Below are 17,734 nucleotides of genomic sequence, written 5' to 3' on the forward strand. Positions count from 1 at the left end.
TGGGTGAGCGCAGCGTCCCCTCCCCGCCCGCGACACAGTTACATAGGCTTTACCAATATTGGAGATATCACATCACATAGTTTAGTGTAGTCAATCAGGAGGGACTATCATAACCGCTATAAAAGCCTGGTCAGGGAATGCAGCATCTATTTTAGGGTAATCTTAAGGCAATGACAGTTTGTGAGAGCTCACAGCTGTCACTCCAGTGATGGTTAAGTAGAAGGGACAGTGTGCATCTAAACTGTACCTCAAGTTAGTGGTCCCTAGGCTAATACCTGTCCTTAAGATTACATCTAAAGGTGGAGATGCCTGAGTCTCATCCCTTGCTATGCTCCTGGATACAACTCAATGAAATGCCCCTACTCCCTATCCCCAGGGAGTAAAGGGACAGGAGAGTAAGTAAACACACAGGCAATTCAGGCAAGGCAACAGGTATGACAGGGCTTGAAGATCATCAGCAGTTGGAAGCTCTGCTGCTGCTAAAGGAACAAACACCTCTGCCTAACAGAAACTAGTTCCTCCACCGTGGTCAGAAAAGAAATTCTATATCTGGTATGAGTGAAGCCAGGGGTAGGTAGATATATTAGAAGAGAGAGATAATCACAACCTGCAGCTGAAATGGAGGCCAATTTCAGATCGCGCTGACCACAGCTCCAGGAGATCCTGAGGCCCATCGTAAGGGCACACTAATGAAGGTCTGTTATGACCGAAACGTCTGTGCTGGTCCTTCAGTTTTTTCAATAAATCAACTACTTTATCGCCATATCTGAGTGCCAAGTCTTAGGGGTACTTTACACGTTGTGACATCGCTACAGAAATATCGGCGGGGTCATGGTTGTTGTGACGCCCATCCGGCGCCGGTAGCGACATCGCAATGTGTAAATCCTAGGAGCGACGATGAACGAGCGCAAAACAGTCAAAAATCGCTGATCTGTGTCACGTCATTCATTTTCATAATGTCGCTCCAGCTGCAGGTACGATGTTGTTTGTTATTCCTGCGGCACCACACATCGCTGTGTGTGAAGCCGCCGCAGGAACGACAAACATCTCTTTACCTGCGTCCACCGTCAATGTGGAAGGAAGAAGGTGGGCGGGGTGTTACGTCCCGCTCATCTCAGCCCCTCCGCTTCTATTGGCCGGCCGCTTACTGACGTCGCGGTGATGTTGCGGTGACGCCGAACGCACCTCCCCCTTGAAGGAGGGATTGTTCGGCGGTCACCGCGACGTCGCTGACCAGGTATGTGCGTGTAATGCTGCCATAGCGATAATGTTCGCTACGGCAGCAAGCACCAGATAACGCATATGCGACGGGAGCGGGTATATTATATATATACTAGTATGCGCTCAACATCGTTAGCCGATGCTAGCCATGTCGCAGTGTGTAAAGCCCACCTTATTCTCATCTAGTTTTCACTGTAGGACATTGTGAAACTTTTGAAATAACATCACAGAGTACAGATGCTGAACTATAGAATGCCATTCAAAACTACAACTTGTGTACCTTCATTCATTTATACTGTAGAATTTTCCATGAAATTAAATTATTTCTGTGGAGCTCTTATCTACCTGACAACAATAATATTACCTGGTAAGATGGAATTCATTCTTGACCTAACCTTCATTTTCTACCCCAGGGATATACACAGATGGTAAATCAGCCTTTGGGGAATTAATTTCCTGTGTAACATGACTTTGAACAATGCAATATATTCCCATTTTTCCTGTAGTTTATTATTAACTCTCAACAACATGGACGAATTATACTACACCTATTAATGACTGTGCATTAATAAGCAATTGCAGGCCCTGTGACGATGTCTATGGTGAACTGCATTAACCATAAGCAACAAGTGAAGACCTTTATTTCCTTTTATATACTGTGACTGCATTTACAGTTTTATATGTTGCTAGATGTAAAAAAATAACATAGTTTAGGGGAAAGTTCATGCAGTTGGGACCATCATAGATACAATATATGGAAGTGCCATTGGCTTTAATGATGCTTCGACAGCTGTGCACCAAAGGAACTACCAAATCCCTATCAGTTGCCAAACTAGCAGATATGGGACTTAAAATTGTACTGTGAGAAAATGACTATAATAAATGAAATACATGCTAATATTTTACAAAAATAAAAATTACATTCATTTGGCAGTTGTGACGCCCTGGAATAGCCAGGTAGTCACATACATACCAACATTCCCACCCCCCACCCTAGGCAGTTACAACAGTCAGACAAAAACCCTTGTTGCCTCCCTCCAGGGCCTGATGTCCACACCAGGTGGGGCGGAGCCAGGCGGTTGGCCCCACCCACCGAGGAGTTCACAGGCCTGGAGGCGGGAAAAGTGTCAGTTCAGTCTTGGAGGTGAAAGTGAGAGGAGTAAACACTTGAGGTGTCTGGGTAGGAGCCCAGGCACTGACAGCAAGGTTGGCAGATGGTGGTGGCCGTCTGCAGGAGTTGGTGGAACTCCGCAGAGCCGTAAGGACCGGGATCGGGCGTCGGCCCGCCGGTACCGGACCGGGGAACAGAGTGAAGCTAAGCACACAGGCAGGGCCATAGAACTCCGACCAGGCTTGGAGCCACCGTCAATAGTCAAATCCAAATGTGACAGGAACCCCAGGGGTTTCCTAACAACCAGGTCCCGATTGAAGGCAACCGTCCACCCAGAGAGGATATACAGCCACCGCCACAGGCTAGAGATCCAAGGGCCAGCGCCTGCAGGCAAAACGGGCTCCTACGGCACCTATATGCCGGGGAGCAGACTACTGGTGGGCAACCACAGGAGTCAGAACATTTCTCAAAGGTGCAGGGAAAAACAGCCACCATCAGCCGTCCGGGGAGAGCACAACAACAACACTGCAGCCGGCTGCGGGACCCGTCCATCCGGCCGTTTTGGTTTACCAACGACTCTGTCAATGATTGTCTGAGTGAATACACCAGTGCCGTCCAGCACCGCGCCGCGCCGTCCCTGCACACCAGCCATCCAGCCTCCCTGTTACACCACCGGGCCCCGGGATCACCAACCCCCTACCCACAGAGGGGACAACATCCTAGCTGCACCCTACCATCTCTCCCGGGATCCCCGTTACCATCAGCGGTGGTGCCATCATCACCACGTCCCGTGGGTGGCGTCATGAACAATCTCCCTAACCAAACCATCCCTTTTCACTCACGGGCGAGGAGCACTGCTCGAGTCCCCGGGTCCAGTTCATCGCTCGAGCCACCGAGCAGCAGCAGCAGCAGAAGCTCCGGACCCGAGCGTGGTGAGCGCGTTCCCCTCCGCCCGCGACAAAATATAGCTGTTTTAATTAGGCGATATGAATTGCAAATAGACAACATGGCCGCTATTACCTGGTAGCAACTCCTAGGCTGCACTTATTAGGATGGGTTTTATGAAGGAAGGTTTCTTGAGACAGACATCTCTGAGCTACTGTATGTCAGACTAAGTTCCTGTCTGGCTAATTGAGAAACAGATGACCTTTCATGATGCTGTCCTTCAGTGTGCCCGGTTGGCGGCATTGCACTAAAGCAGAGCTGAAACTCTGTTTCCTCGGATGATTGACCATACTGGTTTTAACCCATGAGACTGATAGATTTACAAAAGTCTGGGCCTCATCAGTCAGCCATGAAGAGTTTTTTTTATTCTGTAACAGCCTTGCTTTGCTGCCATGCGACAAACCTGTCAAGTTAAATGTGCAGATAGATACTCATTCACGATGCGGCCCTTCAGCCTGACAGGAGCTTACTCTGTCTCATTACAGCCTTCCTTCACACTTGCAACTAATGCGTCTTGTCTAGGATTGGTTGCCACCTTACGATAGTGGTCATGTTGGCCATATTCATTTAGTATCCTTTCAGTAAAACAATTCTTTTTTTGCTAAATATATATATATATATATATATATATATATATATATATTTGCTTGCAGTTTAATTATTATTTTTATTGCTTTTGAGAACACCTTTAAAGGGAACCTGTCACCATTTTTTTGGCTTATAAGCTGCGGCCACCACCAGGCTATTATATACAGCATTCTAACATGCTGTATATAAGAGCTCAGGCCGGGGGTATATCATAAAGTGCACCTGCTCAGGACCTGAATGCCGGCGAGTGTTTATGACGTTGGACCCGTCATGCACCATGGGTAGAGAAGAAGGAGCACAAAGATGGACAAAAGTTGCGGCGCCGACACCGGACAACGGAGACGCCCATAAGGCCCACCGTGCGACCGTTAGATATGTATTATAAATAATAATAATAAAAAAAATTTATTTCTATAGCTCCAACATATTCCGCAGCGATTTACAATTCAGAGGGGACATGTACAGACAATTTGAGACAATACAAAAAAACAAAATTAAGATACCAAGAGGAGTGAGGGCCCTGCTCGTAAGCTTACAGTCTATGAGGAAATAGGGGAGGCACAAAAGGTGAATGGGGGGGGGGGAAGCTTGTTATTTGTGGTCCAGCTATCGATTTAATAGGGTATTCAAAACCAGCTGCATGAACCTGTCATTGGCCAGAATTTATACAGGTACAGGGGACAAGAATTGGAAGGAAATTTTTTGTTATGAAGGGCAGAAAGGGACTAGATTAGATCAGGGCAGTGAGGTGATAGGCTAGTCTAAAGAAATGCATTTTTAGGGCCTGCTTAAAGGCGTGGATGTTGGGAATTAATCGGATTGCTCTTGGTAGTGTGTTCCAGAGCATAGGCACAGCTCATGAGAAATCTTGAAGACGAAGACGGGGAGGTTCGAATTGTTGAGGATGTCAGTCTTAGGTCATTAGCAGAACAGAGGGCTTGGGTGGGGGGATAGACAGAGATGAGGTAGGAGATGTAGGGGGTGCGGAACCGTGGAGAGCTTTGTGAGTGAGAGTGATACGTTTATGTTGGATTCTGTAGTGGATAGGCAACCAGTGCAATGACTGGCAAAGAGCAGAGGCATCAGAGAAGCGGTTGCAGAGGAAAAAGTGTTTTTTATGTTATACCACCGGCCTGGGCTCTTATATACAGCATGTTAGAATGCAGTATATAAGAGCCCAATGGTGGTGGCCGCAGTTTATAGGCCAAAAAAGTGGTGACAGGTTCCCTTTAACAAAGTCATTACAGGTCACAGTAGGCCACTTTGGTTGTACAGAGATACACAAGGCCTGTAATTAAAATGGCCTATGACCATCTTACAGTAAGTATTAAACAAGTCACCAATTTTCTATGTAAATATAATTCTAAAGTGGCTATTGAGATGAAATTATCACCAGATGTTGGTAGCAACCCATCACCCACACAGGAAAAGAAATCAGATAATAGAGGTCTATAAATTTAGTGATGTGTAATAATGAGAGATGACACAGGGAAAAAGTATTGAACATGCTTAGTGAAATTTAATACTTTGTACAAAAGCGTTTGTTGGTGATGACAGCTTCAAGACGCCTCCTGTATGGAGAAACTAGTGGCATACATTGTTATGGAGTGAATTTGGACCAATATGCCAAACAAACACTCTTCAAATCTTGCTGGTTCAGTTGTCTCCTTCTATGAACTCTGAGCTTTAGTTCCTTTAGTAAATTTTCTACTGGAATCAGGTCAGGTGATTGGCTGGGTCATTCTAGCTGCTTTATTTTCCTTCTCTGAAACCAATTGAGAGGTTCCTTGGCTGTGTGTTTGTCTTGCTGAAATGTCCATCCTCATTTCCTCTTCATCATCCTGGTAAAAGGCAGATTTTTATTAAGAATAGTTGTATACATTTGTCCATTCATCCTTCAATTATGTGAAGTTTGACAGTATTGTATGCTGAAACCCCAGACTATAATGTTCCCTCCTCCACTGTTGGTATGCTGTTTTCAGGGTGGTATGCAGTTCCTTTTGGCCTTCAAACATGGTGTGTTTTATGGCATCCAAAAAATGATGGTACGTTTTGGTCTCATCTGATCAGACTATAATCTCCCAGTTGACTATTCATATATATTTTTTTTTATCTGATGTACTAAAAATGAATTTACAGCCAAACTCAAAATTATATAATTTCAAAGATATGTTTAAATCCCAAACTCGAGTATATTAAAAAAGATCAATACTTTATTATACTATTAATTTAAAATCACAAAACATTTAACAGAATAATACAAAAATCAAGAGCTACTAGAATTACAGGTTCTGGACACAATATATGAAGAATTGTATGTTAATCCTAAATAAATTGCACTTGGTTGACTGTCAAATCACAAAGTAAATGATAGACATAATTAATTGTATACCTAGCCCCCTGGTGATACAAAAATTGTGTCACATTCTATCAGGACACAAAATAAATCCTAATAACGAAGTAGAGTATTTATATAAAAACTTACAATTTGACTAATGGTTTCTGCTACGTCCCCACCACCTCATTGAGCATTTTGTTTCTCTTCGTCAAGGGGCGTCTTCTGATGAAGAAGAATGAAATGCACAGTGAGGCCCTTGTTTTTTTCATTATTCTCTTAAATTTTGTGATTTTAAATTAATTATATAAAAAGTATTGAGCTTTTTGAATTTACTCGAGTTTGGGATTGATTCATATCCTTGAAATTTTGTAATTTTATAGTCTCCCAGTATTTCACAATGTTGTCGAGCAAACTTTAAACATACTTGAGCATGCTTTTAGTAGTAGAGTCTTGCATGGTGAGCGTGCATACAAGCCATGGAGGGTAATTGCATTACTTATAGTTTTCTTTGAAACAATTCCAACTGCTGATTCCAAATCTTTCTGTAGCTCTCCTCTGGTAGTCTTTGGATCATAGTCAACTATTCTGATAATTCTTTTCACTCCTCTGTCTGAAATCTTGCATGAATCACCTGATTCTTGCAGGTTTAAGGTGATATGATGTTATTTCCACATCTGGATTATGGCCCAAATAGTGCCCACTGGAACCTTCAGAAGTTTAGAAATTTTTCTGTAACTAATTCCATCAGTACATTTTGCAACAAAAGATTTACAAAGGTCAAGATAGCTCACTGGTTTTATTCATATATGAGATGTTTCTTGTGTGGCACCTTGGTAAATGAGATACCTTTTTATAGGTCATCAGTTAAACAAGCTATTATTTTTCACTAAGTGGCAGGATTGCTTTCAAATTCCTGATAGATTTCAGCTGGTGTCATGACTTTCTGTGGCTTTTTTTCCATCTCTTTTTCTTCATGTTTTCAATACTTTTTCCCTTTTTAATTTCCCATTATTACATATAACTTATGTATATCTATAGTTTGATGTCTTTGCTCGTGTGAATTAGATGAGTTGTTACCGACTGGTGAGAATTTCATGTCAATTGCGCCTATAAAAATATATTTACTTTTAAAATTGGTGACATGTTCAATACTTGTTTCACCCACCGTGTGTATTTATATATATATATATATATATATATATATATACTGTATATATTACATTAATATTTATGCACATTGAAGAGGTTGGCATTTATTTCACATTTTAGAAAATTGCAGGTGTAACAGGTGATGAGCTTATCTGTTCAACTTTTCGTGTTGAGCTGCCAAACTACAGTTATTCTACCAATTACATCTGAAGACTTGTTTCATAACATCACCCTCCAAATGTCAAAAGGGATTTCACACTGCATTGATCTATCACATGGCAGGGTGTCTATATGATTTATGACACTGTAGCAGACATGACTGATTTTAACACGGAAGGGAAGTAGTGGAGTCATGTAGGAAATGCAAGCCTGAGGCAATTCAATTCCTACTGTACTGTTCATGGGAGAATTTCATTTCAAACTGTGTACACACAGTGATGGTTATAGGAACGTGCAGCAGAGTCTTTACTATTATTGTCATGTTTATCTTAAAGATAGTCCTCAGCTGAGTACTTTCAGCACTGTGAATGGATGTGTTGATGCAAAATCCACACAGTTTGTTTTAGTGGTTGTATATATATATATATATATATATATATATATATATATATAATGTATATATACAATAAAACAGACTGTCTTGCAATTTGCAGCAACAAATCTGTTCACAATGCTGTAAGTACTCAGCTAAGGATTACCTTTAAGCTAAAAATGACAATAATATTGTTAGTGTGTCATCTAGGTATACAACGATAACCAAAAGGGTAGCAATGTTTGGAGATTTTTGACTTTCCGGTTCAATATCTCACCATCCACTACATCTTTGAGCAGGAGACTGCCTTCATTTTATAGACCATCATCTTGGCTATTTCATACATAAATCTGACAAGCAACTATTTAACATATAATAATAATAATAATTTTATTAATTTATATAGCGCTATTAATTCCACAGCGCTTTACATACATTGTCAACACTGTCCCCATTGGGGCTCACAATCTAGAGTCCCTATCTGTATGTCTTTGGAATATGTGCAGATTCTTGTCATGTCACTGCATTGTTACGGTTTTGCTCCTAAAAATCTAAATTTTAATTTGTATTATTTTGTTAGCACTTTGTAAAGCCACCTTTGGTTTTCAAACTAGGTAAGGATGGTTGACCTTAGGGAGATCAACATCCAGCACCGCAGAGCACCATCACGTGTTTTCTCAATGCAGTGATTCTAGAGCAATGCCCCCTGGGAAATATGCAAAACAAGGAAGCCACGGAGACACCATCACATGTTTCTCAACGCTGGCAAGTAACGAGCCAGGTCTTTCACCGGGAAGGAAAAATTATGGGAAGGGCAGTCTCCAGTCAAGGAAACCACCTATGCCAAAACATGGTATCCATCCACAGACAGCTGTTTCAGGGTATTTGCCCCTCATCAGTGTCAAGTGGGAAACTGGCTAGTGGGAGCAATGCCTAGGCCTTTGGCATATGTGGTTTCCTTGACTGGAGACTGACCTTCCCGTGGGTTTTCCTTCCCGGTGAAAGACCTGGCTAGTTACCTGCCAGCGTTGAGAAACATGTGATGGTGTCTCCGCGGCTTCCTTGTTTTGCATATTTCCCAGGGGCATTGCTGTAGAATCACTGCGTTGAGAAAACATGTGATGGTGCTCCGCGGTGCTGGATGTTGATCTCCCTAAGGTCAACCATCCTTACTTATATAGTCTTCTACTAGGCATTGCTCCCACTAGCCAGTTTCCTACTCCACAATGATGAGGGGTAAATACCCTGAAACAGCTGTCTGTGGGTGGATACCATGTTTTGGCATAGGTGGTTTCCTTGACTGGAGACTTCCCTTCCCGTGGTCTTTCCTTCCCTGTGAAAGACCTGGCTAGTTACCTGCCAGCGTTAAGAAACATGTGATGGTGTCTCCGCGGCTACCTTTGGTCTTCAGCACTGCCTGAATCTTTGTGGGCATGCTCTCAATCAGATTCAAGCATGTCTTGGCCAAAATCTGATCCCAGGTTTCTTCTTCACAGTCCTAATGTTGGTGCATTCTTGTTGACGTCACTTGGGTATGTTTAAAGCTTTTTCTTCAACTCTACCCACAAGTATTCGATTGGGTTGAAGTCTGGGGACTGTGAGGGTCAATCCAGCACTTCTGCATTGTCACTGAACCTTTCTTCGCCAATCTTGATATTTGCTTCAGGTTGTTGTCCTTTTCATAAGCTTAGTACTCGAGTGTGTGAAGTAACTCATCTTGCAAGATACTCACATATAGCTCAGTATTAAGATCATAATCGATGCTGGTCAAGTATCCAACTCCTTTGGCTGTGAAACAACCCCATATCATGAGGCTTTCTTCACAGAACTTGACAGTTCTTTCAATTTCTCGATCTGTTAGCATCTTTTAGATGTTAAAGTTCAACGGGTCCAGCCTGACTTAAAAAAAAATGTCTGGATTGGGACCAAACTTGACCTGAACCTTACCCCTGATGCTGAACTCCATAAAGATCTAAGAGACCCAAAAGTGTTATAAAACGGTGTTAATAGAGGCTAGGGGGCAGCAAAAGGAAGCAAAATATGGATTAAGACAGGACAATTATACTTACCAAGTTTCCACGCGGCTTTCACACTCCTTCCGGGTCTGCTTATTAAAGCTTATGAATAATCATTGCTTCCCCCGCCCGACCTCTGTAACAGCATCTGTGATTGGTTGCAGTAAGACTGCTGGCGTGATGACGTCTGTGATTGGTTGCCCTCACACTAGCTGTCTGGTTCCTGAAGTGGAGTGTAAAAATAAATTAACTGGAAAAAATGTCATGGGGTCCCCTGTATTTTGATACCTAATGCAGATAAGCAACAGCTAGAGGCTGCAGCCCCCAGCTGTGTGTGCATTATTTTGAGTGTGTATCAAAATATGAGGGACCCCATGCAGCTTTTTTATTTTAAAATACGGCGTGCGGTTCTCCCCAATTTTGATACCCAGCCAAGATAAAACAGACAGCTGGTGGCTGGTATTCTCAGGCTGGGAAGTCCCAGGGTTATTGAGTTCACCCCAACCTAAAAATAGCAATACGCAGCCTATCCAGAATTGGGGCATCCATTAGATGAGCCAATCCTGGAACTTTACCCGCCTCTTCCCAATTGCTTTGGAGAGGTGTCAATCGGGGTAATATAAAGGGTTAATGACACCTGTGATTTGTCAAAAAATTACAGGTGCCACAAAGCCTCGCTTAGTAATAGTAGGCGTCTATGAGATCCAACCTCATTGCTAATCTTGTAAGTAAAAATAACCTCAAAACACAGAGAAAAATCCTTTATTTAAAAAAAATATTTTTCCTACAATTTATTAATCCCCAAAACGCCCCTGCAGGTCTGACATAATCCAGACCATGACGTCCCATGAAGATCTCAGCAGTGTGCAGTCAGCACACACTGATGGAGCTGCAGATGTGAGAGAAGTGATGTCAGTGAGTTCACTTGAGGTCACAGCTGGCAGTTCCCACAGAACCTCAGCTGTGACCACATCGTGAACTCAATGAACTCAGTCAACTTACCTCAGGTAAACTCTATGCAGTAACCTGAGGTGAACTAAATGCCGGATTACCAATTTAGGCTATGCGCACACATTGAGTATTTGGTTGCAGAAAATCTGTATCTCCTGGCAAAAAAATGCACGAAAAACACAATGCTATTTTGATACCTTTCTCAGCGAGGAAATGCACATTTGGTGGAGAGATATTTTGCAGAAATCTGGACCAAATATGCATCTCCTGACAGAAAACTGCACCAAAAACACAAAGCAGTTTTGACACGTTTTTATTGCGTTTTTCTGCCAGGAGATGCAGATTTGGTGCAGAAATGTCTGTAACCAAATACTCACAATGTGCATGTAGCCTAATCCTGTAACCCAGCATTGAGTTCAATGAGTTCACAGTAGGTCACAACTGGGGTTCCCATGGTTCTCCAGCTGTAACCTCAGGTGAACTAACCTGAGGTGACTCATTGAACTCTCTGAAGTCACCTCAGGTGAACTCATTAAACTCATTGAGTGTTATGGCAGAGAAGAGAGGCTATTCAAGCTGTATAGGATAGCACAAAGGAAGGGGGAAAGATTAACTTATTGCTAGGGAATGGGGGAAGTGGTGACCTTTGACAATAACCTGCAGCTCACCTTCACTGCCCTCCCCAGCCCTATACAGGTTTCACACCTGTTGCTGAGCTGGAGAACTGGGGCCCTGTCTTCCCCTGGCAAAAGGGCCCTAAGTAAGGATGGAGGGTATAAGTGGTAATCAACACCACTAACACTAAAGGGAGACAAAAGGAAACAATATAGGGGAAATATATATGCTATTACCTGAGCTCAGGTAGATAGCAAAAGTCAAACACTTTTCGCTAAGCTACAACCACAAAGGTCTCTGGAGCAACAAAAGACAACCACTGCAGACCACAGCAAGGAGCACACTATAAACTGCACCCAAACCACCTCAGGGGGAGGTTAATAAAGGAAGTCAGAGGATAGTAACTAAGAGGAAAAATTGATAGTTTCCCAGTGTCATAGAGTCTACTGACTGTAGAAACATGGAACTGTCAGATAACAACATGTTCTGCCAATCTCTGTGATCTTCTAGCACTCGCTGCCACTGGATTGTCAGCCAGCTGTGATACCTGTGTGACAGGCTGTGAACATCCATAACATTCAGTTCATTGAATTCACCTGAAGTCACAGCTTGAGTATGTAGAACAACTAGCTGTGATCTCAGGTGAACTCACTTATGTCACCACTGTCACAGCTGCGGCTCCATCAGTGTGTCTCACAGCCTGCAGTGATTGGTTGCCTTTTCTAATGTGACTGCACACTGCGACCTCACCTGTAGTAGAGCATGGATCACTGTGGGATGTCTTGGTGTGGATTTTGTTTGACCTGCAGGGGTGTTTTGGGGTTAATAAATTGGCAAAAGAGGGGTTTTTTTGTTTGTTTTTTTCTTTAAATAAAGGATTTTTCTCTGTGTATTGTGTTTATTTCTTTTCACTTAAATGATTACTTGATGACCGCTGTGATTTTTTTTGACAAATATCAGCTATCATTAATCCCTTGTATTATCCCGATTGCCACCACTCAAGGGCAATTGGGATGGGCCAGGTAAGCGGGATGGGCCAGGTGGCTGTGGGATGCTATTTTAGGCTGAGGAGGGCCCAACAAAACTGGGCCTCAACAGCCTGAAAATACCAGTCCCCCGCTGTCTGCTTACCATGGCTGTGTATGAAATTTGGGGGACTGCATGCTGCTTTCTTAAAATATTTATTTAAATAACTGTTGAAAAATCCACATGGGGTCCATCGTATTTTGGTACACGGCCAAGATATCGCACACAGCTGGGGTCTTCAGGCTCCAGCTGTCTGCTTTATCTGCACTGGGTATCAAAATACGGGGGACCCTACACCAGTTTTTTAAATTATTTATTTTTACCCTTCACTTCATGATGCAGGCAACTAATGTGAAGGCAACCAATCTCAAATGCCAGCAGTATGGGGTCCATACACAGACACTAGATGTCAGGTACGCACCCCGAACTTTACAGTTTTGGTTTGCCCATCACTAGTTAGCAAATTAGTCTCTTGTTTATTCCAGACCCATTTGCCCCATCACAGCCTAGATTACTGACTGTCCTCTCATCACTCATTTAAATTTTCTACTGTCCACTTTTCATACTTTTTTGCAAACACGAGCCAACGCTTCTTATGATGATATTGAAGTCAAGGTTTCCTCACCTTTTTTGGGCCACTATTCCAGACTTTTGTAACCTGCGCCACATCGTGTTTACATGGACGTCTGTGATTTCACTATTATGAAGCATATGAGCCGCCTCCACCTACGTGTTCTTTGCATCAGAACTGATAGACCTTTTGGTGAGCCGACTTGTTGACTCCGATATTTTGCTGTGATGTCTATCTCTTGGCTATTGTATGAATAGATGGACTTTATTTTGGATTCCTAAAAGTGTCATGGCACTCAAATGATGCAGTTTGCAATTTTATTGTCCAAGAGATTATTGTCAATGAGCTGGATGATGCTGTTTCTCTTTTGAGAAATTTTCTTTATGGCTACTCCTGGATTCAGATCAGTGACCTTTCACTTGGAAATCAACTTAATAACACAGTGAGCCATTAGGAAATGTGAGAATAGGTTGTAATTTGCGGTGTATTAATTTTTCTACCACCAGGAGCAAAACAATAACAATGCAGTAACAAGACAAGAATCTGCATAACTAATCATATGCTAACTAGTTTCAAGTCAAATTTATGTATGAGATAGCCAATATGATTGTCTATAAAATGAAATTATGAAGGTCGTAGCACATTCGAAGATGTAGTGGATAGTGAGATATGGAGCCTGAAAGTCAAAAGTTGAAAACATTGTAAGTGTATATTGATGGATTTTTTTAAACTCAATTCAAAATAAGAGCTGTATTAGTATAACGGTTAACTTACAATCAAATATGTTCTTATACTTGATTAAGGATGTGTCAACTAGAAAGAGAGCGAACCTGAGATTCGTTAGATGTTCATACCAAAAACAGACTTTATGAAAAAACAAAGTTCGGGTGTTTTACATATGGAAACCATTTATGTGAGCATCTCTGTGCTCAGGTATGCTCAGTGCTCTGCCCAGTGTGAGCCGCTTGTAATGTTCGAATGGTTGGGGGGTAACAACAGCGTGATTGGATGTAGTTTGTACCAAACAAAAAAATTGAAAAGCCCTGCCCCCAACCCAGACTCCTCGGAAGTGTTCTGTTTACAGATGGCTGCATGTGGGCAGAGACCCGAGCTGCGCAATTAGTGACATCTATTGGGGTCCAGGTCAAGTCTGAGTCCCATCAATACAAAATAAGGTCTGGCTCACTCAGATATAGTTGGTGCCTCCGAGAAAAAAATCAATGGAGTCAAAAAATAACTCGGGCACACAGTAAAGATAAGAGTCCGAAACAACTGTTATTTGAATTTCAGTAAGCTTGTTTTATTGATGCAAAGGACCAGACAATTCTGACGTATCGGCCTTCACATATAGGCCTTCCTCAGAGATGGTCTATGGTGCAAATATACAGAAATAAGAAAAGCAAAGTTATTACATGTACAGTTATCCATACATCATACAAGTAATACAGTATGAAATCATAATGCTGGCATCAACAAGCATATATAAACTGATATTGAGTTCAAAAATCAAAAAAATTGGAAGAAACAAACATTATATCACAAAAGTTCCATTGAATGCAATGGTATATGTTCTCTAGAGAAGGTTCACACTACTCGAAACGAGGACCATCCTAACTCTAAGTAATACAGAAAAACTAGGACATACCTATATGATAATGGAAGAGACATGTGGTCGAGTCACTACTCAGAGCGATAACATCATGATATACACGAATGCCTAAAAATAGACACATGTAAGTATACTAGAGCCGGCCATGAGTGAAGAATTTGGGTGAAAAAAATGTAAGTAAAGTGAAAAATATGGAGGGAAGAAGAAACAGAAGGAAAGCAGAAGATCAGAGAAAAGATTATAGCGGAGTCGGACACAAAATGTATAGAAAAAAGTCAGGGGGAAACAAAAAGAAGGGGAAAGGCATGTAGGGGAAGAAAAGATGAAAAAGGAGGGAAGGGAGGCAGACCCAGAGGGAAGAAAAGACAAAAGATGAATAGAAATGAAAAACGAAAAAAAAAAAAAAAAAAAAATGAAAAAAAGAGCAAGCACTGTATACTACAAATGAAAGCCAGTAATCAAGATACCTTTGTGAACATCAAAGCTGCAGTAGCTTACACACCGGTGGTATATAGATACTACCGGGGGGCAGTTTATGCGGTACTATGAAAAGAAAATTTGTAAATTATATTCAATGTTGGATTTCCACCACACTGGTATAGGATACTAGATACGACTGGTGTAAATGTATACATACCTAATAAAAGGGTATGAAGTAAAAGGACTGTCAGTCTAGCAAGTACTGATACCCTTATATGAGATCTAAATGTATAAAAGTAGATTGCATCCACTATTATTGTCCTCATAAGATAAGGAAAGCATATAGCAAAAAGAGAATGCACATACCGCTCAGTGAGGCTACTGTGCAAAAAGATTTTTTTCTTTTTACTTTCTCTAGAGATCGGGCCAATGCCCACAGGTGCAGACCACTTTATGTTTTTTAATCTGTGAATGCACAAAAAGGTGCACAAACATAAGTCTATGACACCTGGACTGTTATCACATAGGAAAACATGTTGTAGTGGATGACAAACCTTAATCCTATTAGGAAGTGTAACAGGGCGGATCTTTCATATCAAAGACTTCTTCACCTGTGATTCATCGTTCGTGGTCTATCTGATCAAATGTCCCTGCGGTCTCGGATATGTTGGGGAGACTACCCAACATATCCGAGACCGGATAAGTAAGCATAAATCGACAATTAGGTGTAAGCAGACACTCTTACCCATTCCTGCTCATTTTACACAAGCAGGTCACATGGTAGCACAATTACGGTACCAAGTTTTGGAACAAGTTGTTGCACCCAGGAGGGGGGGAATAGAATACAGAGGCTGAAGGAGCGCGAAGCCTATTGGATATATACGTTACAGACATTAGAGCCATTGGGTTTGAATCGTGAATATGAGATCTTTTATTAAAAAATTATTTTTCTTTCTTTCATATCATGTATAACTTCCTTCTAGTCTGTATTTTCTCATATATCCTTCACCTATCTGATGTCTTTATTCTCCGATTCTCTTTTTGCTATATGCTTTCCCTATCTTATGAGGACAATAATAGTGGATGCAATCCACTTTTATACATTTTCCAGGTGCCATAGACTTATGTTTGTGTACCTTTTTGTGCATTCACAGATTAAAAAACATAAAGTGGTCTGCACCTGTGGGCATTGGCCCGATCTCTAGAGAAAGTAAAAAGAAAAAAATCTTTTTGTACAGTAGCCTCACTGAGCGGTATGTGCATTCTCTTTTTGCTATATGCTTTCCCTATCTTATGAGGACAATAATAGTGGATGCAATCTACTTTTATACATTTAGATCTCATATAAGGGTATCAGTACTTGCTAGACTGACAGTCCTTTTACTTCATACCCTTTTATTAGGTATGTATACATTTACACCAGTCGTATCTAGTATCCTATACCAGTGTGGTGGAAATCCAACATTGAATATAATTTACAAATTTTCTTTTCATAGTACCGCATAAACTGCCCCCCGGTAGTATCTATATACCACCGGTGTGTAAGCTACTGCAGCTTTGATGTTCACAAAGGTATCTTGATTACTGGCTTTCATTTGTAGTATACAGTGCTTGCTCTTTTTTTTTCATTTTTTTTTTTTTTTTTCGTTTTTCATTTCTATTCATCTTTTGTCTTTTCTTCCCTCTGGGTCTGCCTCCCTTCCCTCCTTTTTCATCTTTTCTTCCCCTACATGCCTTTCCCCTTCTTTTTGTTTCCCCCTGACTTTTTTCTATACATTTTGTGTCCGACTCCTCTATAATCTTTTCTCTGATCTTCTGCTTTCCTTCTGTTTCTTCTTCCCTCCATATTTTTCACTTTACTTACATTTTTTTCACCCAAATTCTTCACTCATGGCCGGCTCTAGTATACTTACATGTGTCTATTTTTAGGCATTCGTGTAGATCATGATGTTATCGCTCTGAGTAGTGACTCGACCACATGTCTCTTCCATTATCATATAGGTATGTCCTAGTTTTTCTGTATTACTTAGAGTTAGGATGGTCCTCGTTTCGAGTAGTGTGAACCTTCTCTAGAGAACATATACCATTGCATTCAATGGAACTTTTGTGATATAATGTTTGTTTCTTCCAATTTTTTTGATTTTTGAACTCAATATCAGTTTATATATGCTTGTTGATGCCAGCATTATGATTTCATACTGTATTACTAGTGATGAGCGAGCATGCTTGTAACTACTCGGTACTCGCACGAGTATCGCTGTACTCGGGCTGCTCGGCGGGGACCGAGTAATCTCGCGATACTCGTGCTGTACTCGTGGTCTTCATCCCTGCATGTTGGCGCTCTTTTGAGAGCCAGCCCTCATGCAGGGATTGGCTGGCAGACCACTGCAATGCCACAGCCCTGTTAGTTGTGGAATTGCAGTGATTGGCCGGCCTGCACAGCGTGACCGAGCCTTTATACCGGCCGGCGCGCTGTGCTCTGCTCACAGCTATCCAGACAGTGAGTGCAGGGAGAGTGTCGCTGATTCAGGGAAAGCTTTGCGGCCCTTTATAGCTTTTTCAGTTGCAGGGCTGCAAACAGTGTGACCAAAAGTCCTTCTCAGGACTATTCTAGTTGTATACAGGCAGGCAGGGTATAGCCAG

The 17,734-nt window shown here is 41.8% G+C and overlaps 1 protein-coding gene across 1 annotated transcript in view; it reads left to right on the plus strand.

The window, feature by feature from the left end:
* KCTD16 (potassium channel tetramerization domain containing 16) overlaps positions 1 to 17,734 on the plus strand; it is a 465,610-nt gene that overhangs the window by 317,395 nt on the left and 130,481 nt on the right. The window lies entirely within an intron of this gene.

Source organism: Anomaloglossus baeobatrachus, chromosome 4, assembly GCF_048569485.1.
Source record: "Anomaloglossus baeobatrachus isolate aAnoBae1 chromosome 4, aAnoBae1.hap1, whole genome shotgun sequence".
Classification (NCBI taxonomy): Eukaryota; Metazoa; Chordata; class Amphibia; order Anura; family Aromobatidae; genus Anomaloglossus; species Anomaloglossus baeobatrachus.